Below are 27,572 nucleotides of genomic sequence, written 5' to 3'. Positions count from 1 at the left end.
GATTTCAGGTGTACAATTCTGTATTACATCATCTATAAATCCCATTGTGTGTTCACCACCCAGAGTCAGTTCTCCTTCCATCACCGTATATTCGAGAGGGTAAGGGGGGGTCAATTATTTTTTAATTGAACAAATACTAGGAGATTCTGGACAACCAGAGTCAGCTAAACAACTGTATGTGTTTCCATCCTGACATTCCACGGGGTCACCGAAAGCGTGTGAAGGTGTGAAATCAAAGCAGAACACATGTAAGAGGGGAGCCCAGAGCAAATGAAAGACTCCAGGCCTTTCTGGGGCCACGCCCCTGGGGGGTGATTTGCACCTGTGCCTGCCCGGACGACCCTCCTGAACGCCCCTGCCCTACATCTCGGTGCCCTGGAGTCTCCCGGGACCTCGTCCCCCCTGCCCCACCCTTCCACACGGCGTTCGCTGAAACGACAGACTCCGAGGTCCCCAGTGAACCCTGTCTGAGCCCAGAGCCGCACCTCACCCGGCCTGTGGGGACAGCATGCTCTGAGGACCCCAGACCACGCCCAGGGCCTCCACGTGGCCTTGTGTCTTTCCTCGGGGACCTCAACGCCTGGCCCAGACAGCCCTGACCTCAGTGCTGCTGGCTCACAGCCCTGCACGGTCTCCACACAGTTCAACATTTCATCTGTACCCCGAGGTCTCCTGTCTGATCTAAAACTCAACAGCGTGTTTGGAAAGCTCAAATCTAATAACATTTGTAAGATTTAAAAATAACTCAAAAACACAACCCACAGTGCAAATGCAAGAAGAATTATAAACAAACAAGAAGTGGAGAAAATCCGCAAGTGGAAAATCATGTGACTGCCCCACCATGAATGTTCAGCTCTCTACTCAATGCAATCAAATTACACAAATGGTAATTAAATCCCCCACGTACTATAGCAGTGTCTAATAAAGCGTATTACGAAACGGGCTCCACGAAGCCCGTCCTACAGAAAAGGCTGCACAGACTGTGCTCCCTGCTTCTCCTCTTGTTTGCACTTGAACTTTCCAGTCGATCAGGTCAATGAACCAACTCAACCTACGAGGATCTGAGAGGTAAGAGCCTCAAAAGGAAGTGACCGCAGTGCAATGCTGAGCGTGGTCCTGGGGCCACGCACTGGCTCCCTGATGACTGGCTGAGGAAACCCTTTCAGAGGAGAGTGGCTGACGTCACTGGCGGGGCTCACATCTCAGCCAAAGTGAGTAGGGGTCTCTCTTACTCAGTCCACCTGGGCACTGGGTCTGCACAGGGACCCATAAAGACCCCTGTCCTTACCTAACTCACGCTTAGTGGGAGAGACAGAAAGGAAGCCGCGGCTTCCTGGAGACAGATGACCCTCAGCAGGAGAGTTAGACAGTGGAGGAGGGATGGTGGGGAGAGACAGAGGTACAGACATCGCGGAAGGACAGTGCCAGAGGGCATTGCAGGACAAGTCTGCAGGGAGTGCAGAAGCCGCCATGAAGATAATCTGGGCTGGAATTTCTGGTGGAGGGCACAGCAAGTGCAAAGGCCCTGGGGTGGGTGTCTCCGGCACATCCCAGGCAGGAGAACAGAGGGTGGGTGCTGGGAGAAGCTCCATTCCAAGTGGGCTGGGGACCACAGGAAAGTTCCAGGGAGAGGGAGAATGGAGTCAAGAGAGGCTGCCATCCGTTTGTTTGCCTTATGCTGTGGGAGCAGGTTTTCTGCCAGGGTAAGGAGGGCCTCAGAGGGGAAGCAGGCCCACGCTGGAGGCTGCAGTTTGGAGGGGGTGGAGTGCAGGGGGAGGGTGGGGCCACTCCAGCGCCACAGCAGGACAGGTGGGGACAAGCATTCAGCCCGGCGTCTTTTCCAGGGAAATGTGACAGGATTCATGAGTGCAAGACAGAGGAGGCAGAGCTGGCTGCACAGCCCAGCCGCACAGCTGAAGGAATGAGTGAGCACAGCTGCCCAAGTCAAGTGGGAGGATAGCAGGCTGCGGAGGGTGACCCCTGGGAGCTGCACTGTCCTGCAGACTCTGCGCTCTGGCGTCCAGACAGCATGGCCACAGTCCTGATAACTTTATCCTTGAGAGCACTGACGTGCTGAGGGATCAGCTCTGGAGAAATCCAGGGGGCCACGTGTCGTTTCTGGGTATCTAATCCCCCCAACACATGTAACCCACTAGGGTGTTGATCTCTAGGACCCAAACTGGTTTATGGAAAGTGCCGGAAGCTGAATACCAAATTAGTGCACACGGAGGCGTCCTCTCCGTGGAGTCCATGGCCCAGTTTCTTAATTTACTGACTCAATCACATTAACTAGTCGTTGAGATTGGTTTGAGTCTTTGGAGATTGTCTCCTGACTCCATTGGTGGCCGTGAGTATAGGATTTGGGCTTCTTGTTCCAGATTTGGGGGCAATTCCACACAGTGTGTGACAAGCAGCTCACAGTATGCCCCCGGGGTCAGGTGAATTGAAAGGAAATTTTTCTCCAACAATAGTACAGATTCCGTCAAAACAGGATTGTTTCGCCTGCAGAAAACCTTTCCATACCTGGTTTAGGCAAGACGACCCCAGGGTCACCTGTGGGGCCTCACGTGGGAGGGGCAGAGTGAGGGGGCCAGGCAGGGAGGCGCTCACACACACTAAGGGAGCTTTGCCAATAATGACAAGACAGCTGGCTTCTCACAGATGAGAGAGAGAAAGAGAGAGAGAGAGAGAGAGAGCGGTGGGGATGGAAGGGGGTCAGAGGGGGTCCCGGGCCGCGCCAGCTGCTGCTGCCACCCCTCCCGTGGAGCCCAGAGTTCTGGGCCCCACGGCAGGCACAGCAAGCTGCTGCCATCCCGACTTGTGCTGCTTGGGGACAGTCAGCTGATCTGAGCCAGGACGGCTGTGGTTCTCCTCTGCTGAGGGGAGCAGACAGCGCCCACAGCCACAGTACAGACCAGTGCTCAGAACAGATGGCTGGCTGCCTCTCAGTGCTGTTTCTGGGGCTGTTTACCTTCCTACGTGACGGATCCTGACGTGGTATACTGCTCACGAAGGTTCCGGTGTGACCCGGTAAGCTGGGCCGTGCAGCCGGACCACAGGTCTCGGCTGCGCCCGTGTGGTTGCTGCCATGGGGACGGCCTGTGATTAAGTCACAGCGACCTGCATGTCACCCAGGATGGGCTGTGTGACAAACCGTGCCTGCACCCTGCGTACAGCGACTGAAACGTTTCATCACAGCCCGAGGTTGAGGTTCTCAGCTTACCTCTTTCACCAACGTGCCGTGCCACCAGTCTGCAAATATTTGCACTGACAGGAAGTAAGCTCAAGAGGAAACATGCATAGCAAGCCCCGTCTTGTGTCACCTGAGACCGTACCCCATTTGGTCTCCCCAAGTCAACAGGCAGCTGCCGGTGGTAACCATCACCTTGCGTCTCAAAACTGAGCCCCATGGGTGGGAACCAACAGCCTGGAGACGTTTCCAACACCAAAGCTTCTGTGGGCAGAAATGCTGCTGCACAGAGCGGCTCTCCAGACATGAACTGGCGGCCGGATGCAATTCAGGACGCAGCCCCCACACACAGTGTGCCCGAGAAAAGGAACTGCGCACAGGGCCACCGTCGATCTGACTGGTAGTGAAATGCGGCTCAGCTTAGGCTGACTCTGGGCAAGACCCAACCAGCTTCGTAGGTTTCTCAGACCAGTGTTCATGCTTGGACTCTGCAGCCTGTAAATCAAAAACGGCCACAAGAACAGGCCGTGCGGGCCCCGCCCACGCCAGCCGAACCCTGTGTGAAAACGTGCCATGCAGGTGGCACCCTGCACAACGGGCGTGTTGCGGGACCGTGTGCGATGCCGGCGTTCATCGCTGCTACCCTCGTTATTATAAACCCGTCCCCACATTCTAGCCTTTCAGAAATAAGATGCAGACAGTATACAAAGAGCAAAAAAATAAGTCTTTTGCAAGTTGAGTTTGAGTCAATACTCCAGATTAGCTCTCTATGAACATATGAGCATGTATATTTATTACATACCTACATATATAGTACATGTTGATATTTATAAACAGATAGTTGACATTCAAAATATTACTATACCCTGCTTAATCTAATTCTGTTACCTCTAATACCTAATGATAATGAATACTCCTCGTTTTGTGTTTATAAAGTATTCATTTTGAAAATCAATAATTCATCACCCCTTTCCTGTCTTAACACGTGATTTTGCAAATCATTCCATACGTTTTTTTCTCACCTGTGTGCCAGGAACTGTTTCGTATTTCCTGGGATGCACAATAAAGTCAGATACAATTCCTGGTCCGAAGGAAATTGGTAGAATAGGAAGTCACGTTCATTAATATAACGTGTCAGAGAGAGGTAACACGATACACATTCAATTAATATTCAGTGCCATAAACGTCACTACTAAATGTCACTGAGAGACAAATTGGAAGCGCTGTTACCTGATAACAAAGGGAACCCAGATATAGCACAACCTAGCTAAAATTTTAAGATAATACAAGACAAAAATCTAACAACTGTTTAAACAAAGAAATCGGGCAGATTTTGTAACTAGCCATCTGTCAAATATACAACTTATATAAATTATGTCCTAATATATACAATTAGAACATAGTGAGTGTACAATTCTCTCATTCCTTGCAAGAGAAAGTGTCAGTACCTGTTGATACAGACACTCATCCCAGTAAAAGTGGTTTGGTCAGCACAACAGATTTGTGTTTTAACCAAATTTCGAACACACGTTTCTAATTGCCTGTACTATTGAGCTGAGAGCTACGTGAAAAGAATTGTTGTTGGTGTACGTGTGCTTACAATGCAGAGCTCCTGTGAAGTTGATGACAAACGATGGGAACCACACTGTGTGCAGATTTAGACAACTGTAGTGTGAAACCACAGAATCCCGAGGGACAGTCCCCATGGCAGTGGACTGGAGCCATCACACGAGTCCCTGCACACGCTGAGTGGCAAATACCACTGAGGCAGGAATGACCTCACCTTGTCCTTAGAGCCAGGCACAGACGTGGCGGGAGGTGGCTCTGCCATAAATGGTTGGTGACTGTTGGAGAGCGTCTTAGAATCGCCGACACCCCGTTGTTGCCTTTACTGCAGACGTCACCATGCCTGACGTCCCTGGGCCCTGAGCTGGGGGAGAGTCTTAAGAAAGGGATTCTGGACATGGCTTCAGGTTCTGCTATGAGCTGGTTATATTGTTATTTGGGGGCACTGACTTAGACATCGTAATTGTTAAAATAATGTTTTCGTGTGCTCCAGCAAGGACGGCTTAGGCCGAGTAAGTTTGCGGAGTATGAGCTTCTGATGGTGCTATGACACATGCACGAGTGTACTTACGCCCTGTTCACAAGCCGTGACCTCACCTTGCCGTAGGGCGTTTAGCTTATTGAGGGAGAATGAAGTTTTAGGAAGAGACGTGAAAGTTAAGAGGTATTTCCATTGGAGTGTAAGTGGAAACTTGCGATCTAGGTAAGTGGGTGTGAAATAGAAACACGGTCGTAAATGACAGGAAGAATGGAACACGTGTGGCAGCTGTGTTCAGAGAGTGTGGCGTGAAGCAACAAGGAAACGCCGTCCTGCACGTGTCCCGGGGCAGGGATGTGAGCCTCGCCCCTGAGCCTCCGGGAAAGCCTCAAGAAGCCGGGCGTCTGCCTTCACGGTCAAGGACACAGAGCCTGGGAGAGCAGGTGTGAGCATCATCGTTCAAAGGACCAAGAGGAGGGCGTGGAGTGTGATGGCAGGGAACAAGCCAGGGGGACACCTGCCACTGGCCTCAGCTCTGCAGGGCGTCTCAGCAGGGGGTCTGGGACGTCACCCAGGATGGATTTAATGAGCCTTTGTGTTTAAAACAGGAATCACCATCCCGAAGTATAGGACAGAGAACCACCAAGTACGGGGCAGAGCATCACCTAAGGGTCTGGAAAGGAGCTGAGCAGGATGCAGCCAGCAGGGAGGGTGAAATCCGTGTCGCCTTTAGGGTGTAGGTTTCTGATGTGTGTGTCTAACTGCCAGGCCACATGGGAAGGTGGCACGTGGGACCATGACAAAGCATGAGCAGGTTTATTCAGGCCCTAGTGGGTGAGTGACCCAGAACCACCGTGAGAGAAGAGCTGGATGGCATGAAGACCCATTTAGGAGCAGCCGCCTCAGGAAAACCCCTGTCCCTCTCCGAGGCCCCTTGCTAGGGGACTTCCTTCTGTTTTCCTGGTGTGGGCGCCTGGCAGGTAGCAGGTGCTCAGTGAGGCATTTGTGGAGGGAACAGAAACACGAGTGACTGGTTGTGCTGCCCAGGGAGGAAGGTTGTGGACCGGTCTCATTGAGGAGAACGGCTTTCTAGAGAAACGTAAGCCATCAGTGGCTTGACACGGTCTGGAGGGAGAATCGGGAATTTCCGGATTCCTCATCTGGGTCTGGTCAGAAGAGGGACAGTTTCTGGTAGCCCAGTTTGGTATTCTGCTTGGCTTGTTGGTAATGACTGAACAGAGCCGAGGGCATTTTAAAAGTCCAATGCTGCCTTCACTGCTTAAGGGTTTAGTCTGTTTTAAAACATCCTCTCCATTGAGTTACTCACTGCGTCTCGACTGACACTATTTCCTGCTTACACTCTGACAGGAAGCTTATTGCTAACGGCCGTTTAAGCCCTTGCGTTTGCGAAGCCATCGTCACGCTCTGCCGTGTCGCCACAGACATTCCATCATTCCAGTCTCACTCCCCGTCTCGTAGGCAGAGCACCGCAGCCTGGAGAGGAAATGACGTGTGCAGGTGACAGCCGTGGAGCGTGGCTGGTCGCGTTTCCTGCTGACAGTGTTCGCTGCCAATGCCGGTGTGTTTCTGCTGTGGCCACCGCTGCCGGACCACGGCATAGCCCACAGTCACACGTGTCCGTGCTACACACGCATCTCTCCTGCATGGTGCCTGCGGTCCTGACTGTTGTCATTTGCTGTTGCCACTGTCGCCCTCTGGTAGAGCTTCTGTGGGAAAGCAGGGGGCACCATGACGTCCCAAGGCCACAGGGTCCCAGCCGAGTCTGAGTAGGCAGCTCGCAGCGGGTGCTGGAGAGACCGGGTGTGCTGAGTGAAAGAAAATAGGAGGTTACTGTTTCGACTAGTCTTGCTCTGTGATAGTTGAGTCAATACAGGATTGCATTTTCTTTCCTTTCCTTTGTTCATTTAAAAGAACAAATGTGAGTGACATACCGTGCTGCTGTGGCCACCAGTGTCCTGCGTCAGCTCAGCATGCTGCCAGAGCCCGGCAGCGAGAAGCAAATGGGGAGCTTTCAGGAGGGAACTCTCTTCCAGGTTGGAAACATCAGTGACAGAACGTGGGTCACAGTGCCACTCAGATGCGTTTCTCTGGGGCTGCTGGATAACAGGGGCACTCGGTGTTGTCAGAGTCGCATGTCCCTTGCAGCTTAGGGACCCCTGTGTATCTACCTGCATCAGTGGCAGAGTGGACAGGAGTCACAGAGTGGACAGAGTGGACAGCAGAGTCGTGACCAGCCCAGGAGGGCTCTGTGGTGGGGGCGCAGTCGGCAGGAGTTCTCATGCAGGAGGGTGGTGACTGGTTTGGAGCTTTCTCTTTACCTGCCCCTTTTCTAAGGGCACTGAGCACACACCCACTGGATGGGGCAGAACACCTCCCAGGAAAGGAGGGGCCATGATGCTAAATGTCGCCCCCAAACTCAGGAAAGGTGTGGAGAATAGCCTTCTTCCATTATGGGGTGAGTGTAAATTCAAAGTTTGAAAAGCATGTGCACATATGCCCTCTAACAAGTCAGCACCATTTCCGTTCCGGGAAGACGCCGAGTCACAGAGACTTCACAACTTGTTACCACTCGGGTTACTGGTAAGTGGAGCGCGGCAACTGAGAAAAGCCCGGCTCTAAATTCCAATGCACAGCCACCGGCTACATCCAAGGGTCGGGCCACTGACCCCGGGTGACACGGAGGCTAGACGGGTGTCCTGGCTTGCCATCTGGGCAATTCTTACGCCCATAAAGTGCTGCTATCAGTGTGTGTTCAGAAATGTGACACAACATGTTAGTAGATGAAATGAAACGTCCTGTAACCGTTGAGTGACATAAGAAAACCCATACGCCAAGGACGTCAGTTTTCCGTTTTCTTTGCGTGGGGTTGTTCCCCACACAATTCTCAGGTTCCTGTTTAAATACAACATAATCTAGCAAGTCAGGACGTGGTTTATGTAACCGAGACGCAGATCCATTGAGCAGCAGTGAATTCCCCTTTCGGAATCAGCTTTATAAAACAGTTCCAGGACAAACGCATCTACGGTAGTGCTTAGCCAATTACTCTGAGTCCGAGAATTTCAGTTTTACTAACTGGCTGTCCCCTAAAGGACCGGGGGCTTCACTGCGGGAGGGAGAGGGCATTCATGGCCACGTGCTCACCTCCCTCCCTGTCTTCACTAGCTGAGAGGCTGAAGGGCGGGGTGCCGGGCCAGGGAGCATTCTCCGAGGACAAGAGGCCTTGCAGACCTTTCTGAAAACAGTTCATGACGCGAGTCTGAGTGGTGCCCTCCGCTGCTTCGAGCTCCTGCAGCCTGTCACCCTCCTTCTCGTCCAGGAAAGGGGACCTCGCGGAGGGTCCAAAGACAGCACTCAGAGACTTCAGGGCAGGGCTGACTGTGGTTTTCAGATTTGACTTTGAGACTTCGATGGCGGGAAGCCACAGTTCAGAGTAGTACATGGCGGTAGGTCAGTAATGTGGGTCACACACATGGGACCAAACAGCCAGGCTCCCTCCATGAGACGGAGGACTGAGGGCCGTGATGGGTCCATGGACGGCCGTAGTGAGACCCACAGCGGGCCCGGGAGGGCCAGACCCTGTGCTAGGCACAAATACGGAGAGGTCCAGCCGCACCCCATCTGCATGAGCAAGGTGCAGATGGACATGTTGGAAGGAAGTGGGAGTGTTTCCATGTTTCTAACGGCCGGAGTTTTCTGGCAGAAATTCCTGACGAGCTGGATTAAAAGATGACAGATATCAAACGAGCCTTGGAATTAAAGAAAGTGAAACCCCAAGGGAGATTTACAGGTTTGGCACATTCTCTTATGTGCTAGATACGTAGGGTTGCCCCTCGGCCTCCCAGAGAGGAAGTGTTCGCCCTGGAGAGCAGAGGTTTCTGTCTTCTCTGCAGACAGCGAGCTGTGCAGCCGTGCTATGGAAACGCTGAGATTTATAATGTGTGGGTTCCTCTCCTGCAGGTGGCTTCTGCTCTCAGAGGCCCCCCACACGGGGGGCATAGGAAATGCACACTGCAGGGGTCCTGCAAGTGCATAATCAGCCTTCTTTTGATCCATGAACCTGGAGTACCTGTCAGGATAGAACCAATAAGCACGCATGTTGGACACTCACCGTGCAGTACAGAGCCCCATAGGTGACGATGTTTTGGGGGACTTTTCCTCCAGCCACTGAGCACAGCAGGATGGGGGTGGAGCAGGCAGTGGGCTGGACCCCCTCCGGCCTTCTTCACTGTCTCGGCATCTCACAGCGGGAGCACTGGAGCCCTCTCCAACTAGGCAGGGACTCAGATGGTCTGAGGCCACCCAGCCATCGTCCCCAGGGCCCATGTGCTGTGCAGGGAGTCCCTGAGGCCTGAGGTTCAGGTGACATCTGGGGGGAGGGGAGTGCAGAGAATGACAGTTACTGTTTGTTGTGCGTTGCGCAAACAAGATCCCTGAACCCAGGTATGGGGTGGGGCAGGGAGCGTGAGGCCCCCCGGCGCCCATGGCCCTGGGTTTCCCTCAGGTGTTGGCAGCCTCCTCCTTCCACGCGTTTCCTGCTTTCAGACGAGGCCCAGGAGCCCAGAGGCCCACAGTGGGGTGGCGACTGTCATCACCATCTGGGTACGGCTTGTGGGAGGGAGTAGAAGTGGACTCACCGGGGGTGTTTATTTTATGTTTTTGGAAGACTTCAGTTTCCAAAAGACGGCTCATTTTTCTCTGTTCCATAAACGTTATTTCGGTCTCTGAAGTCAAGAAGTGAAAGTCTGATGAATTGGCACATGGCTGTTCTCGTCCAGAAAAGTCTTGAGTCTGTAAGTCTCAGCCCCGACAAAGGAGTGATGGGAATGACTGGACGTCTGTCCAGGTGAGAGGCCCCTCCCCAGTCTCGGAGGCTCCCGTGATCAAGGCCGTACATGTGACAAAGACAGGAACCGGGCCCCCTCCTCGTGTTCCCAAGGGCCTGGCCCCGCGTCCTCCTCACCCCAGCCCAGGTCAGAGGGAGGGAAATGGTTTGTTCTGATTCACATCAGATTGACCCTTGGGCTTAAGAGCAGAGCAACCCAGAAAATGCAAGATGCCAAGAGCCGAGGGCATGACAAGCCACTAAGGTCTGATAGACTGTCATGTCCAACAGAGTGGACTAACTGTCTGGTTTTCCAAAAATCTCCCCAAAGAAAACACCCACACATGAGGACAGGTTTTAACTGATAGTATTAGGACGGCAGCAGAGAGGATGGAAGAGCTACCTTCTCAGCCAAGAAGACTCCAGGAGGAATGAGCAAGCAAAACACGTATTACAGTGGATTCAGGACATCGCAGCACGTGAGAAGGGTGGCTGCAGGAAGCAGACAGACAGACGGACAGACAGAAGCTATAGCCGGCACGACAGACCCACCAGCTCTGTGCACGAGCAGTCGCGGCCCCAGGCGGTGACAAAAGCGCTGCAGTGAGCAGACAGGGAGCAGGGCGAGTAATGGAGGTGAACGTGCGGCCCACTGTTCTGGCTTCTGCTCGCCCAGGCCGCCCTGCCCTGGACACCTTCTGTGCAGGATCGCAGGCCTACGGTCAGCCGGTGGTGTGGGGACGTGCAGGGAATAGCCTGGTGCTCCAAAGAGGGAGATACAAGGCGAAACGGACTAAAAAGAAAGGCGGGGCCTGCCCTTGGAGCGTGAGGCCTGGCCGTGCACTGGGCCTCACACCTCACATCTCCTCACCTTGATGTCTGGGCACACGGCCAGTCTGGGGCCACCAGTGACGCCTCGGGACCGCTCTGTCTATTCCGATGCTCCCGGTCCAGCAAATGTCCTCTCATTACCGGCCCCACCGGCAGCCTGTAGCACGATGGATGACCAGATCCACATGAGCTTTGCGGCCAGATGTTACAGCGCCAGCAACACCTGGAAGAGCAGCAGGGCGGAGAGCAGGTGACCTTCAAATGTGGGCTGAGACTCCTGGCTGCCGAGCAGCACACATCCATCCTCACTGCAGCTGTGGAACAACTCTGTCCACCACACCTGCGCGTGAAGGAGCCACTGGGAGGGACCCTCGGGGACCGTGGGTAGGACACTGCAGGAGGCCCTGAGCTGTGTGGGACCTTAGGCCAAACCCAGATCCTTTGCCACCTCCCCCATGGTGGGTCTGTCACTCAGGAACCCAGGCACGGCACACCACTGGGCACCAACTCACTGCCCTTCAGGGAGCTTTCCAGTGTGTCATCTCAAATGAGTGTTGGCTGCTCTGGGTGTGTGGATGTTGTAATAAAAATTGAGTCCCTCTGAGGACACCCAGACAATGAGTGGAGAGGGGGTGGCGGCTGGCTCTGCCTTTACCTGTGAGATTGTCAGCTCTCGGTTAGGAAGTCCAGGAATTCAGATTGTGAAAAACAGTGGGAAAAATATGATGGTTTCCATCGGAGGGTCTTAACTCCGTTAAAGCATTTTTGAAAACTGATAATAGAGAAGAAAACGCATAAAAAGGACCTCAGAAAAACGGAACGCCTTTCCTGGAACTGGGCGGGCAGGGGCGCCAGGGCGCTCACGCCCAAGGCTGGCCCTGCCAGCTCGTTAATCACAGCCTGTTACTGTAATTTCAATGAACGTTTATCCTATTTTCTTGGTGTAATCCAATTACTTTTGTTTTCCGAGCCAGCATCAGGATCTCTGGGTTTCCAGAATCCTGCCAGTCAGCCCACTTTAGAAGGAACAATTCAATTCATTATCATTAAGCGCCGACTTTTAATACCACTTTGGGGGGAATCAGGGAGAGAGAAGCCGCTGCTGGCCCTCAGGCGCGCGGGAGCCCTGCTTTTCTGGGTCCCCGAGCAGTGCCAGGCCTCCATTCTCCGGGCCCCTAATGACATTCCAAGCTTCCAGCTCATTAACCACCCCGCCGGCTGGCAGCCCTGCTTGGCAGGGAAGAAACTGCAGGTTGAATTTGAAGGTGGGGAAAAGGGACAGCACCACAGGGTCTGTTACTGATGCTGGCAGGCCTGGCCAGAGCACCGTGGAGGAAGGGACAGCCTGCATGCACGTGTACACGCCTGTGCGTGTCTGTGTGTGCGCATGTGTACATGCACGTGTGTGTATGCACGCCCCCGTTCCTAACAAAAGCCGCATGTTCGTGTAACCAGCACTGGTGGGGCGGTGACCATGATCACGGGTGGCGGGGGCACCGTGGTCGCCAGCCTGGTTAGGACGTCAGCCACAAGGCAAAGCAGCTGCTTGTACGTGACAGAGGGAGGCGCTCATTCTGAGGCTGTTTCCTTTCTCTCTCAGAAACCAGTGCTCAGAGTCGGGACAGGAGCCATGCCTGGTCTTCCTTGTTCCATGGATTCGCCACCCCCTGTCCCCGTCCCTGGACATTGTGCTGGGAAGGAGGGGGCTCCCTTGTGCCCCAGGGGCCTCTCTGTCCATTTCCCCTGGATGGGATGGAGTGAACTACATTCCAGTGGAAGACTAGATGGGTTCCTGGGCCACTGTGAGCGCAGCTCGGAGGCCGGCGTGCAGAGAAATCCCTCCCACATCTGAAGGACACGATTCAGAACAACCTCAGGTCCGATGGAAGGAATAGAATTAGGGAAACAAAGTGTCTTTGAAATGCCAAGTAATCTTGTCCAAGCGGCAGAAGGTAATTGAGAACCGCCATTAACCTGTGGTGGCCAGTAAGTTGCACAGGTGGTCAAGCCCACAAGCCACCGCGAACCACAGGAAAATCATTAGTGCACCGAGTCCAGCCTGTGGTGGACGACCCGACCAGGAGGAAGACACCCAGAAACGGAGAGCTTACCCAGAAACGTCTGTTTGCGAACAACCTGGCCCTGGAAGTTCCTAAGGAAAGTGTGCAAAGACTCTGGGTTTCACTAGGCAGTAAATGCTAAATTATGGAATGTTCCCGAACCATGCATGCTTTTGACAAGAAGCAACCCTCCTTCCGGGCTGGCCCATCTGGAGGCTTCACCGACAAGGTACAGGCCTTGCTGGCGGCCCTGAGCAGTGCAGGATTTGAATGCATCTTCACAATGACAGTCAACGAGGTGACCCCAGGTGGACTTAAATCAGCTGGTACCTTCTTAGGCTTGACTCAGTCACTTCTGTTTGTATCCACTTGGGAACAAAGATATTCACAGCCAGGACGTGCTGCCTGCACCACACCCAAAGACCCCGTGGGTGTCCTCAGGGTGCCACTGACTCCGGCAAAAGAATCAGCCTGTTTCCTGAGATGCCTCTGAAATATATGATGATAAAGAAAACGATGCAATCAAAAGCATTGCTTCAACTCCAAATCACCAAAGAAATGCAAGGAGTTTTTTATTATAAAAACGTTTTGTGTATTGAATTGCATATTTTTATTACAAAAGTGAGAAGAAGCGCTGAAATGGTTTAAAGCAAACGTGTGCCCAGAAATGTGCACAGATCACTGGGGGTCTTGTTACAATGCGGGTGCTGATTCCATGGGGGGTGGGATGGAGCCCGAGGCCGGCGTTTCTAACCAGCTCTCAGGTGGCACTCGTGTTGCTGGTCCTGGACTGTATTTTGAGCTGCAAAGGTTTCGAGAGCCAGCCTGAAGCCAGCTGCCAGGGTTCTTCCAGCCTTATCTCACGGGAACCATATCACATAGACATGTGAGTGACTAGTGGGAACTTGTCACACACTTGGTGCCATGCCTGACATGCTGGAAGTTGGTGACAAATATCGACTATCATGGATACCGCTGGGTTTTCTTTACTCAGTCATTGAGTGGCGCTACATATATATGCTAATATGTTGCTCTTGGTGGAAACCGTGCTTATTTCATAAACATAAATTGCTATTTTGTTTTGAATAATATATGTAAATTAAAACTTAATTTTCAATGACCCGAAACATACTGTTTGATATTAAAATTTTAGAGAAATAAACTACTATATTTTATTTATACTGCTTTTGAAGCATTCTTTATGCTTAATTAGATTAATCTCCCAAAAGCAATTTGTATGTCTCTGTCTATAAAAAATACCGCTGAGTGACAGCAGAAAATAAACCATCACCATGTTATCTGATCTGTCCTTTCACAAACAGAGTAGACTAGTAAATATCACTGTGTCAGGGGTACAATTTATCTCTCAATGTGATCTTTCCTCTCTTGTAAAAACAGTACAGTTTCAACTTGAGGTCATTTTCCTGTTTTAAGCTACCTTCTATGTACTTATGTGTGTTTTACAGGCATACATACCTTAGGGACAAAAGCTGGACTTTTAAGGGGCAGGAATGTGCAAGTGGAACTGAGTAAATTGTACTGACACCCTTTTAATATGAATATTGAACACTGATTCTTCACCCTTGCTGCACAATAAAATACTTGGGGAACTTGTAAAAATGCTGAAGACTCAGGGCACATTGGTACTTTGCAGTTCCTAATGGGACCCAGTGTTTAGAGCCAGGGCTGCAGCAGAGTTCTCTGATGCAACTTTGTGTTTTCTCCACATCATTTGCATCTGGCAATTACCCACAAATCACTTGTCTGGACTTCCTGGGACAACCCTCCTAATCCAGGTCCGCTGTAGGAGTGTATGTCAGTCACATTCTGTCCTCAATGTCTACAGATGCAGCGTGCACATTAAATCTGTCTACTGTGTGTACGCAGGTGGTTTACTTTAAAAAGCAGAATATTTACTGTTGTCTCTAAAGGGCTTACAGAATAAAGAGAAAACATTCTACAGGCAGTAACTCCTCCACCCCGAGTGTCTGAGACACTGGGAACTTTCCTGAGCCCGGGATCTGAGCCCCTCGGTCTGCAGGAGACCCCGTCCCAGGCAGCTCACTCCCCACAGGAACGTGAGCCAAAGAGGAAGAGCATGGGTGAGCACATGAAGACTTTACCAGATATGAGAGCATTCCAGCAACAGATAAAGGATCCTGCTTCTTAAACATCACCAGAAACAAGAACAGCAAAACAAACAATAAATGGAACAAAAAGAATAAAAGAAAACACAGGGTTCATTTCACTTGCCATGTCTCTCTGTCCTTCACCCCAGGAACACTGGGCTGGGTATCAAAATCCAGACCATGGATTTTCTTTGTTTTAGGGGCTAAAGTGATGAACGGAAGTGGTGTTTATTGTCTGTTCCATTGATCATATATTGCTTTGTGAGAGCACTGACATTTTGCATAATAATCTTGTTTAAATATTTTCTGTCTGAACTCCGCCTGAGTTTACCTTGTTTTCCCACACTACTGTATGAATTATATGGCACAGTGCCAATCTTATATGCATTTTTACATTTCTATAGCAACTACCGTAATAATCTGCTTAAAGGGAGTATTAAGCAGAACTGCTGTTATTAATATGCATTTCAAGACACGGAGAAGCCATTGAAAGCCATCTGTAAATTTAAAAGTCAAAGGTAAAATGTTCAATCATTGAAGTGAACCAAAAAGTATTGAAAATAATATCTTCATTCAATCAATATGTGTGCCAGCCGTGTCCTTTTTACTCAGACTATGAAGGTGAACAAGGCAGTGTTCCCCTGACCTAATGAAGGTTACGGCATATTTGGGGTCAGGAGGTGGATATGTCCACTTCACGGGGCCAAAGGCTGCTCAGATATTTGACCACACATTATTCAAGAGGTGTCTGTGAGACTGTTTGGGGTGAGTGTTGGGTCAGCTGAGTTGGGGTCAGCCTGTAAAGACCTTGGGAGAAATTCTAGGACACGGGATGGTCTGGGCAGGTGACGAAAGGCCATTGATGAGACAAAGGGGTCTGTGAGAAGGATGAATGGGGATGAGGAGAGCGTGCAGATGCTACGAGGAAAGAGGCAAGGACGATGGTCAGGGGAGAGGGTGCAGGGCTAAAGGTCTGTGGGAAGAGGGACTGTGACCAAAGATGAGGACAATGACAGCGAGATACTCACTAGAATGCAACACACTAACGCTACTTTCCCAGCCTTAACTTCTTATTTAAATCCACCTTCTGTCCCTGGCATTAAATCCACCTTTAATTGTGTGTTGTGGCTGGAATTCTTGACAACTTTCTTTTTTGATAACTTTCATAATCTTCCACATACCCACAGGAGAGAATTATATGCCACTCAAATATTTCTAATATTTTGCACCTACCTTAAAGATAATTCTTATGTGTTTTCAATATCATGGCTTTTAAATGATCACAGCACTGTTTGCAAATATCTTTAAAGAATGTTACAGAAAAACATGAGCTATGTCAGGGTATCCTGTGCAGCTCAACATTGTCGCTTGCCATTCTCTTTCCTACATCAGCATAAGAAGAATTGTTGGTCACTACGTTCTTACAATCCCTTCGTACACTGCGCACAAATCTTTAATTCCTGCAGTGAGAAGGAGGCAGGTGTGACCGGCAGTGAGTCTCAGTCCGTCTTCGGCGAGTCCCTCCCGGGGGTCCTGTAATTGCTTAGCCAACCATTAACCCAAAGCAAGTAACTAATAGAAACTATATGATTGTTAAATAATGTATTTGCTTTGAATATAAGATTATGGAGTGTGGATGGGGACCCCTGTGGGGGACGTAACTCAGCCAGGGTCTTCAGCAAGTGACCCAGGCCTGGTAACCCATTGCCTCAGTGTTCTCCTTCCAAAGTGCTCTGAAAACAATATGTCCATTTTCTTAGCCCGCATCCTAAATAAGATTGCCTCTGTATCCAAACAGAGCCATGTTTTGTGGACTTCAGTCATTTCTCTCATCCCAATATCCCATTGCAAGACCTTATCGATTAGCCAGGGACCTGCGTCCGTGATGAGTAAATGGGACTAATGATCATTTAGTTGCCATTGACACAGAAGAAAGACGCTTGCCTTGGTTGAGCAGGAGATGTGAATCACGTTTATTAGATATTTATTGAGAGCCTGTTATGGGCCAGATGCTGTGGGATTATAAAGATGAGTAAACCAGACGCATGAAGCTTGGGTATTGATGAACTACGCAGGGTGGAAGGTGAGACACACTACAGGATGATATAAGAAGTAGCTTGAAAGCTGCAGCCCATTAAACTTGCAGCGTGGCAGCCTCTCCCTGCAGAGAGACCCCTGTGCTTAGCCTTGGAGGGGGGGCAACATGCTGGCAACCAGTGCAAAGGAAGTGCCTACACCCTTCAGACTCAGGAATCTTCCAGCTGGAGATGCAGATCCAGGCAGTGGTCTGGAAGCTGGAGCAAGGAGAGAAGGATCTAGAAGCTCCACCGTGGGGCTTCAGTACAGGGCTGAGGAGCTTGCTCTCAAGAAGGACAACCTCACCCTCAGAGCTGTGCTTTGGGAAGGCCCCTGGCTGCTCACATGAAATGTACTGGAGGTGGCAGGTGAGCAGAAGCAGATCAATTCAGACCCTGTGGAAGAGTCCCGACCGCAGAAGATGGGAGGGAAACGCACAATTATTGAGCATCTCAGGTGTAATCGTGTCTCCTTCTCATATATTTTTGCATTTGGAATTCTTACCTTCTCTCCTGCCAATAGGAAAACTGGGCGAGGATGGGCCAAGTTCCAGCGGCCTACGTGAGATTCTAAGTCTGAACCGAGAGAGCGTAGCTTAGTCGTGGCCCTGGGACAGAGACGGCACGGAGGCCGCAGGCAGCGTGAGACCACAGGCAGAGCGCAGGAGGCAGCGAGTGAGAATCCCCGTGAAGGACGGTGTGCGGCAGGTCTGAGGGTCCCCACTGCCCCCACCACAGGCTGCTCGGACCTGAGTTGGAGAATGAAAACGCTGTTGAAAGGGTCGCGCTGTGAAGAGGCTGGTGGAGTTCAGCTCAGTTCAGCCAAGGTTTGCGGGAAGTCTCTCCTGGTCAGGCGGGGCGCCACCTTACACAGTGACACAAGGGGCTCCCACAGAGGTCCGCAGTGGGAGGGTCCTGGCGAGGACAGCATCGTCTCCAATGGGTTGGAGTGGAAGGCAGCCCACTCGCCCTAGGGGACGCCACCGCTGCAGGCAAGTGGCGTGTCCGGGATCACAGTGAAGGGGCTGGCAGGTCAACTTCCCAACCTGGATGGTGCTGATGACACACATCCCCTCAGGCCCCTGTGCAAGGTGCCACAAACGGTGGCAGCTGGGACGGTCCTGCCTGGACCTCGCCCCACGCAGGGCCACTCAGAGTGCCCTAGGCCTGGCAGCACCAAGGTCTTGGCCTCCCCCCAGCTTATCACGCAGTCGTCTTTCTTTTATTAAGAAGCAAGTTGCTGGAGGCGTCGGGAGCATCACCTGGGTGTCACAATGACTAAGCAGCTCAATGAAAAAGACAAAGCTCTGCTGTTGAGTCTTGAACATGAAACAAAAGGTCGGCCTCTCCTCTCTCTCCATGTTGTGTTAAGAGTGTGTGCTGATTTTAATCCCCAGACTGCCCCGCTGGCTTCTCAAAATAATGAAAAAGAAAATAATTAGCAGCTGTACTAGCAGTGGGGAGCAAACCACCCAGTGCTGTGTTTCTGCTGCAGAAATTAACTCCAAAGTAAATTTGAACATTTATAAATATTTTCAGTTTCCCAAAGTTGTTGACACAACCTTACATTGGGGGTACCCTTGCCTAGCACTTAACCTTGTGTACAGAAGTCTTCCAACCAGGATTTAAAGAATTAGCTCAAACATTCCCCATTTTCACGTTTAGGGGGCAGGTTCCTGAGGGTGACGGCAAGCAAACTGTTCACACCAGAGGTGCTTGGAATCTGGTGTCTTATCACCTTTTGTTTCTGTTTAGGTCAAAATTCAGAGCTAGAAAGATGATGCAGAATATGTAAGTGGATTGCTAAACGAAATACTGGTTCCTGTCCCACCAAGGACACATGGGGTGGACAGAGGTGAGTGTGCGTGTGCGTGCATGTGTGGATATGATGGTATCTTTGTTACTGGGTATATGAGTGTCCTGAAGCTGCTGTGACAAAGTACCACAAACTGGGTGGCTTAAAAAACAGGTTTCTTTGTTTGTTTGTTTGTTTGTTTGTTTTTTAGTTCTAGTAGTTCCTTTTGGTAGTTTCCCAAATATGACATTTTCTACAGTGTCTTGTTCTTCCTTTCAAAAAATGATTTCTTTAGAGATTTTATCCATACGAGGTGTGATCAAAACATACGGTGAAGTGGAGCACAGCATCAGGAATAGAGACGGTGGGAATTTAACAGCTGTGTGTGATGTCAGAGGGACAGTGGACGGGGGGAGGGGGGTTATCACTGTGTGAGGGATGTAAATGATAAACGTCTAACGATTACATTGTTTTGTGCACCTGAAACTAATTTTAAAAAAAAATACGGTGAATGCTGCTGCCGAGTGCCAGCCAACGGAAAGGCAGGGATCTTCAATATGGGGAGCGGTGCTACGAACCTTAGTAACGGTGTGTGACAAGTTTCAACTTGTTCAACGCAGTCAGTCGGCTGTGAGCTACGGTTGAGAGAAGGGGTGTTTTGAAATGTGCCATAGATCATGGAACACAAACAACACATTCACATGAAATGGGCAAACGGTTTCATCCTCCATCACGACAAGGCTCCATGTCACACGTCGCTTCTGGTACAACAGTTTCTGCCAAATAAAAACATTATGTTGTGTCCTCATCCACCTTATTCACTGGATCTGGCACCGTGCGACTTCTGGCTCTTCCCCAAAGTCACAATGACCATGAAAGGTAAATGTTTTGAATGGATTCAGGACATGGAGGCAGCCATGACAGCGCAACTAAAGACACTCAGGAAAGAGGACTCCAGAACTGCTTCAGAAAGTGGCAAGAACGATGGGATACGTGTGTGCAAAGGGGGGAGGGGTTTTGAGGGGAATTAATGGTAATGTGTCTCTTACTGTAATAATTTTTTAAAAATTAAACATTCACCGTATTTTGTGATCATACCTCATACCTCCTTCGTATTATGTATATGAATATTTAAACATCTGAAGTCCTTCACTATTTCTTCCCTGTTGATTTGTGTTCATGCAGATTTTTTATGTGCGTATTTTATATATTTTTAGTTGTGAACTCATGTTGGGTTTTCTTAGTCTAGAGATTTCTGAGGGGCCTGAGCTGCACATATTTTATTCCAGAGAGATTTTTATTTGCCTCTATCACGTGCTAGGGTTATGTCAATCTAGCATCTCCTTAATTCAGCTTATTGGTTTGGATTTCTTACACCTCACAGACAGTTCAAATTTGAAACCCCACTCGATATGAGGTCAAAGTCGATACATGATTTTAATTTCTATTGTTTTCACTCCTGAAGCCATGACTCCAATTGAAAACAAACAGATTTCGTTTCATTTCTTTTCTCACCCTCCCCCACTGACAGATACTACTATTTGCCTATGTAACGTTTATTTTCTCTTCTTCCCAGTTTAAAGATCTTTATCCTGGGCATATTTCTACATCTATGTGAAGAATGGCATTTTCAAGCTCTTTTGCAGCTAGAGATGGCTGATGGGATAGACTTCAGGCCAAGGAGACATAAGTAGGACCCCGACTAATAGGAATTCCTAGGAAGCTACCGTTTCCTTACATGAAGGGACAGGCTCATTGGCAGGTCATCTTGTGAGCTCACGGAGGTAGAGGTGCTGTCCAGGCCTCTGCGGGACACTCCAGACACCCTCCCAGCTCTGCACGGATGACCTCTACTCTACTGTACAAGTGACAAACGAGCCTTGATTTGCCGAAGCTGCCATAGCTGTTTGTTGTGTGCAGCCAAACACGCTCCCTGACATATCCAACCTTCTACTGACAGTGTAACCTTTAAACATGTCAGCCAGATGCAGGCTCTAGGTTTACTTCTCTCCTTTGCTCGACCAGACTTTGGGCGTCCAGGAAAACTGGAGGCAGTAAAACCCACGTCTTCTGGTTTCTGGAGCCGACCATGATCAGTACGTCAGCCTCAGCTCCCTTTGGTCTTAACGTCTGCTCTTCAGCCTCCGTGGGGGTTACTCACACTCTGTGCCTGTTTCCTTGAGGGAGTGGGATTACTAACAGTCCTGCGTCACTGGGTGGTTGTGAGGGTGTAGTGAGTCCGACCATGAAAAGAGCCCAGAACCATTCCTTACATACAAGGCACCATCGAGCCATCTGTTAACGGCACTTTTGAGGTGACACAGACTGTGACACTGGATGTGCAGTGGCAACCCCGGTCTTTTCTGTTGACAGTGGTTCTTACTGAGTAAGGTTCTTGCTCTTGGTGGCTGGCTCAGAGTGAGATGACAATTGGGACTAGCATGATGGAAGGGCCATCAGTGCTGACGGTGACATGCTACAAAAGACGGCGGCATGAGGACAGGAGGAAGATGTGGAGCCAGGGACAAAAGAGGAGAGAAGACAACCGGGAAGTGTGTCTTCAGCAAAATGTTAGTTTTCATTCAACAGAAAGAAAACTGACACTTAGTCTGCTAACAGCAAAGCAGTGACATTAAGTCAGAAATTACTGATGTGCTAGCTACACGTTAAAAAGTGCAACGGGAAAGGTGAGGAATCCTGAAAATTCTCACCCAAAACAACTCCTAGAAGCATCACGTCTGGGGCCTGGGTCACCACGGTGGCCCCCGGGATTGAGCTAACTGGGACCCGCGCCTGCTCCCGTCCACAGAGGATGGCCTCCCCTCGGGCCACTCCGCCCTGCAGCTGGGACTGCAAAGGAGGGGTAAGTACATGGAAACCAACTTGGGTGCTTGGCGACTTTGCAGGACCATGTCTGTAACGAACGCTAAGCTTCTTAAGAAACAATCCTTCCCTCGTCACACAGGGACACTCGTTACAGCGGTGTCCTCAGGCGTGGCCCGGCCGGGGGACTAGGACATGGAGCTTAGTGACGTCTGGGTGGCCTGTCGAGGAGCAGACCCTCGTGCCCTCAGCCCCAGAAGCCCTGCTGTTGCCAAGAAGCCCAGGCAGGTCGTCTGGGGTCCTGAGTGGGTGTGGGGCTCTCTCCTGCCTGGCACCTGTGCTGTGGGCTTTGCGTGGCCGTGTCTCCTTCCGTGTGCAGTTGGCAGACCCTGGGTGACTCCTTCTTTGTGCAACGTGATGAATAGCAAGGCAATGCTCGTACTGAAACACAAATACCTAAGCCACTGACAAAAACAGACCCCGTGAACGCTGTGACTTCTGGGTTTTTGTCCAAAGAAATAAAGGCACCCTTGCCGGCGTGGGTGCTTCCATACAGCTGTGTCCTCAGTGGTTTCCATTTGAGGCAGGAAGGTGACTGATGGGCTTCCCAATAAACACGTGATTGTACTATCTGACCTTGGCTCACCTTGACTGTTCTGCCTCCGTTTCCCCTGTGCTGCATGGACTCAGGGCTCACAGTGTCATATTGAGCCTGTTGCCACTAAGCCTGTTCACCCTGCTTTTCCATTTCTCCTCAGGAAGCAGGTGGGAGGGGACAAAGGGGAGCTGGCCATCGCCTGGGGCCGACCCTGAGCCAGCTTCGCGTCTGTTCCCTGTGCAGAGGAACAGCGCCCCACACGCAGCATCTTTCTTCTAAACCTCACTGAACGTGGAGACCCCCGCGCTCACACCCATTGTGATGCATGTGGAACAAGCATGCCCATCATGACAAGGCCAGCGTGCTTGCTCCCAGGGCCTCTGCTGCCACTGCCAGCGCTGCTGACGCAGGGCTCAGGGCTCCGGAGAGGACGGTTCCATGAAACATGCAGAATGCCCAGAATAGCAGGTGCCCGCCCAACTTCAGCAGACACCAGCGAAGCCTCATAGGAACCATAACCTTTTTAGAGGAGATTTCCGACGTGGAACACATTGTCTTCAATCTAAATAAACCCATGTAAACCCACGTCTTTGTTTAAATCCTGCACCACCTGGTAGATCCAAACATGATGGCAATGTACATGAGCTGCTGTTTTTTTCTTTTTTCTTTTTGTCTGCATGCATCCTACCTGTCCCCACCGTGTCTGGACAGTCATTTAGCTGGGGCTCACTAATTAGCCCTGCTTCAGGGGAAGGTTGTGTGTTACAGGAGTCCCCCCCCCAACCACACACACACACCAGGCTGGCTCCCTCAGTCATAATTAAAAACCAAGGGCCAGATAGTTAAACCGTTTTGCAGGGACCATAGTCCATAGTTTCCCTGGAGATGTCAAGAGTGCATAAGCTGTGATTCTTCAAAGCACCTCTGGAAAGTCTGTAGGCTTAGGATGTGGTTTTGAGAATTTAAATGAGCTCTGTATTCAAATGACCAAGTAAGAGGCATTTATGCAAGTTGGGCAGAAATGTATCAGTCACAGTTCTCATAAAAACCTTAATTACACTTAAAATGTGTCACTTGAGAAGGGGCAAGAAACTATTTTTCTTAATATCCGAGTGTATAATCATGTATTTTATCTGCATCACGATCTGTGTAGCTTTTAATAAGGGCTGCGGATGAAAAGTATAAAATTAAGCTAGATCTATGACCACTTCAACAGTTTTATCTTGTAGAGTGGATTTTCAGAAGTATTTTGGCACCATAAATGTAACATCTCACTCTCAGAAATAGTCAAGGAGGACGTGTACTTTCTGCAGAACAAAAGGTATCTTGTGTGGGGTTATGAAAATTGAGGCTGATTGTAGGTCTCTATAAACCTTTAAAACTAAACTATATGGTTCTGTGTGTGAAGCCGACATAATGCCATATGTAGCTTACTGGTAAGCATTTGGACTTGACACACGGGAATCGATAGCAGGTGAAGCAGTGTTGAAATATTTGAAATGTGCCTGTAAATCAAGCAGCATGCATGCCTGCTGCCTCTCCAAGGGGGGTGGGGGGGGGGAACTGCACCACCAGGGGCAGCCTCCCCGGGACCCCAGGAGCCTTGCAAATCCAGACCCCTGTTGGCTCGGTGGCTCGTGGACGCTGCAGACAGAGCCTCCGCCCACCATGCTGGTTCACTGGCGGTGAGGGGCCCAGGTGCTGCAGTTTGAGACCCTGCAAGGCGGAAAGCAGGACAGCGGCCAGCTGACGGCTGTTCTCCTGATTAGTAGAAACCTAACCGACAATCGAGAACCTGGGCAGGTCCTGAAAATCTGATCTTATCCTCTGACCATGCACGTGACAAGACATTTTGCTGGAATATGTTTTCCTAGAGTTTCCATTACATAATTGCATCACTTGCTTCATCCTTGCAGAATTAAGAATCAGTCATTTTAAACTCAACAATGAATAGATCCCCCATTAGGAGTACAAGCATCTCCCTTTGAGCTTCATCCTAGAATAGCTTTTTATCTCATCACCGTCATCATCATCGTTACTTCTCTTATAATGTGGACACTGGTTCCTGAAACTCTCAAGTATCCCATGTTTGAAGATGCAATAATTTCTTTAATTTGTACCAAATTCTAGGAAATCTTTCCTGAGAACAAGCCTGCAACAAGGGGCGGCCGTTCCCAGTAAGGGCCGAAGGGCCATGTTGCCCGCTGAGCCTCCCAGGACACGCCAGGGCCCCCACCTCTGAGAACACTGACCTCTGCTGCTGGACCACAGGCTGACCTGGGCGTCTGTCCTTCCCTGGGGTACTGTCTACCTGCACACTGACCAACGCTGCTCCCCAGTGTGCAGGGACTGTCACCTGAGGGGATATTCTCACACGCGTCCTGTGCAGACCTGCGGGGCGCTTAGGGCTGGGAGCTGAGGGCATGGTCCTGCTCCCATGACCAAACAGCCATGAGCACAGTGGGTGGGCTGGAAGCAGGGAAGGGACGGCAGGGAGGGATGGGAGGACCTGGGGCTGCTAGGCATGTCTGTTCAGCTGGTGCACAGTAACCCATAGGTCAAGCTCACATCATCAGACGTGTGGTGACCTGGTTATTTAAACAGCTATTAGAGATTAAACGACATCAATGCATTGCTAAGGACATCATATTCTAAATGTTGATAATAAACACTCAAACCACACCATCTCCTAAATACTGGTTACATTCTGCTGTTATCTGTACCTTTGAGGTTACTCACGTGTCATATATCGTGGAAATACTGTACAATGGTGCACCTACTTTGCACTCAGTGACATCACACGACAGCTAAACGGGCCATGGTGGAAGTATTTCCACCACCAAAGTGGCAAGTGCCACAAACCAGGGCAGCATTCGTTGTTTAGTTGCTCATCCAGAGATAAGGAAGTGATGGAGCGATGTGACTGTGGGGACAGAGCCCCAGAGAGCAGTTTCCAGGCTCTCGGCCTCACGTGGAAAGGTGCTGGCTCAGCTAGTAAATGGCCATCAACTGTGATTGGATGGCCATCAGCTGTGGCTAGTTGGCCGTCAGCTGTAACCAGTGAGCCATTGGGCACTACTATAACTGCTGTGGCTACGCTAGTAGGAAAATGGGGGCTAGCAAGAAGATGGTGGCTGGCAAGCGCGGATTGCAGTTAGCGAGGGGAGTCGAGGAGAGTTGGTCAGTTGGCAGAAAAGCAGACAGCAGGTTGTACGTTGTGTGAACCCAGCCGCCAGCGAGACTGTAGTGGTGTGACTCCCCTACCTATGGCTCTGCGGGTGTTCCTGTTTGGCCTGGCCTGTGTTCTTATGTAGGAAGCGGGAGCTGAGACCCCACAGGCCGCCCTGCACAACAGTGAGTAATGCAGACCGGGGTTAAGTGTGGGTTTTCCACAGCTGTTCCATGGAGACCTGCACCACACACCAGGGCACGTTTCTGCAGTGTTCCAAGACTGTCACCAAATTCAGCAGAAACCACTCTCACCATCGCGTCGGTGAGTTAGTGAAGTTCCAATGTCTTCATTGTTCCATTTTATCTTAATAATGTACATAGAAACATCAAGGAACACTCACGTGGGAAAGACAGTTGTTCATTGTGCATGTGTGTGCACCTGTGTGTGCATGTGTGTACATGCATGGTGCATGGATGTGCACGTGCAGGTATGTGTGTGTGAATGTGTGTGCATGCATCTGCATGTGTGGATGTGTGCATATGTGTGAGTGTATGTGCGTGTGTGTGTGCATGATTTTCCACGCAGCCACCACTAAAACCACCTTCAACTGGATTCTGCTGATTTCTGCGTCAGGTATCCACAGAAGCGTTTCCGTCGTGACGGCAGTGTGTGTTATTTCTACTCACCAATGCGAACAGGTGTTGCACAAAGTAAGACGCTTCACAGTTTCCATTTTCTACTTCCTCTGCTGCTTCTTCCTGGCTGGAAGCAGAAGGTCGCTGACCAGGCATTGCCTCGTGTGGCTACACAGCTCTTTCCTGGGCAGGGCACCCGACTTCGTTTCTGTGGTGTCTGCGTCTCCACAGCAGTCCCTGATTTCTGCACTGTGACTGCTCTTGCTCTCTCACTGCCAGCGTCCCCCCTCCCGGTTTGTCAAACTCCACAGGAGAGGACAGACATGCAGGGAGAGAGGGTGTGTCCTTGCGACTGTGTGGAGATGGCGTCTTCAGAGAACGGTGGGCTATTGAGCCACGAGGCCCCTTCCTGCAACCACCACTGGAGGTAAGGCTACACCTGCCACTAATCACAAGGGGTGCAGGACTTGGAACCCCATCTCCGACGTCCCACCAGCACTGGGGGCCGGTAAGGCTGCGGCAACAGTGGGCTGCTGCCCCCAAAGCTCCTCTGTCTCTCACGTGCCCCTCGGGATGACATTTTGGGGACCAGTGTGTAACATGCCTGGTTTTCCTCTGCAACCCCTGGGGATCCTTTCCTGCTGCCAGTCCCCAAACGTTGCAAGGTGCTTCAGTGCTGGGCCCTGCAAAGGCTGTGACGCCCACAGTAGTGCAGGCTTCCTGTCAAGGAGGCACTGGGGGCCTGGCAGAGGACATTCCCAGCTGCTGGAGAAACTGTGGCGGCTGCAAAGCTGACGGTCTGCTGTGTCACAGGGCTTGCACGGAAATGTGTCACCTTTCATTTCCAATAACCTTTCCCCTCTGGTGTCCGGCAGGAGCCCCCAGAGTGTGGGCTGGGGCAGAGGGGACCATGACAGAATTGCTTCTTCTCCTGCTGAGCAGAGCTCACGTCCCAGTCTGTTGGGTCCTGCGCATCCTGGGCCTTTGCACACTGGGCGGGTTTGTGGCCGCCAGGTGTCCCATGGGCTAGGCCCCCAGAGATCTCAGGGCACAAGTCCTGCCCTGATAGGGGGCAGGGCCAGTGGTGACATCAGAGCTTAGTGCTTTATACACAGGTCAGTGCTTCTCAAACTGTCCCAATGTCAAGGCTGAGTTGTGTCCCCTAAATGCCTGTGTTGAAGCCGGACCCTCCAGAACTCTAGAATGTGATTGTGTTTGGAGATACAGTGTTTAAAGAGATGGGAAGAGAATCTGGGAAAAATCAAAGAGTCAGCTGCACTTTCCTGCTGCAGTTGCTTTTTAAAGCCATCCTTGACAGCCAAATCGCAGCCCGAGTCGGGGCCCTGTGGTGAATGTGCCCTTGAAATAACCAAGAAA

The sequence above is a fragment of the Rhinolophus sinicus genome, chromosome 3 (genome assembly GCF_057876585.1).
Source record: "Rhinolophus sinicus isolate RSI-liver-muscle chromosome 3, RSI-T2T, whole genome shotgun sequence".
Classification (NCBI taxonomy): Eukaryota; Metazoa; Chordata; class Mammalia; order Chiroptera; family Rhinolophidae; genus Rhinolophus; species Rhinolophus sinicus.
The sequence above is the reverse complement of the archived record's forward strand: the minus strand, read 5'-3'. Positions refer to the sequence as shown.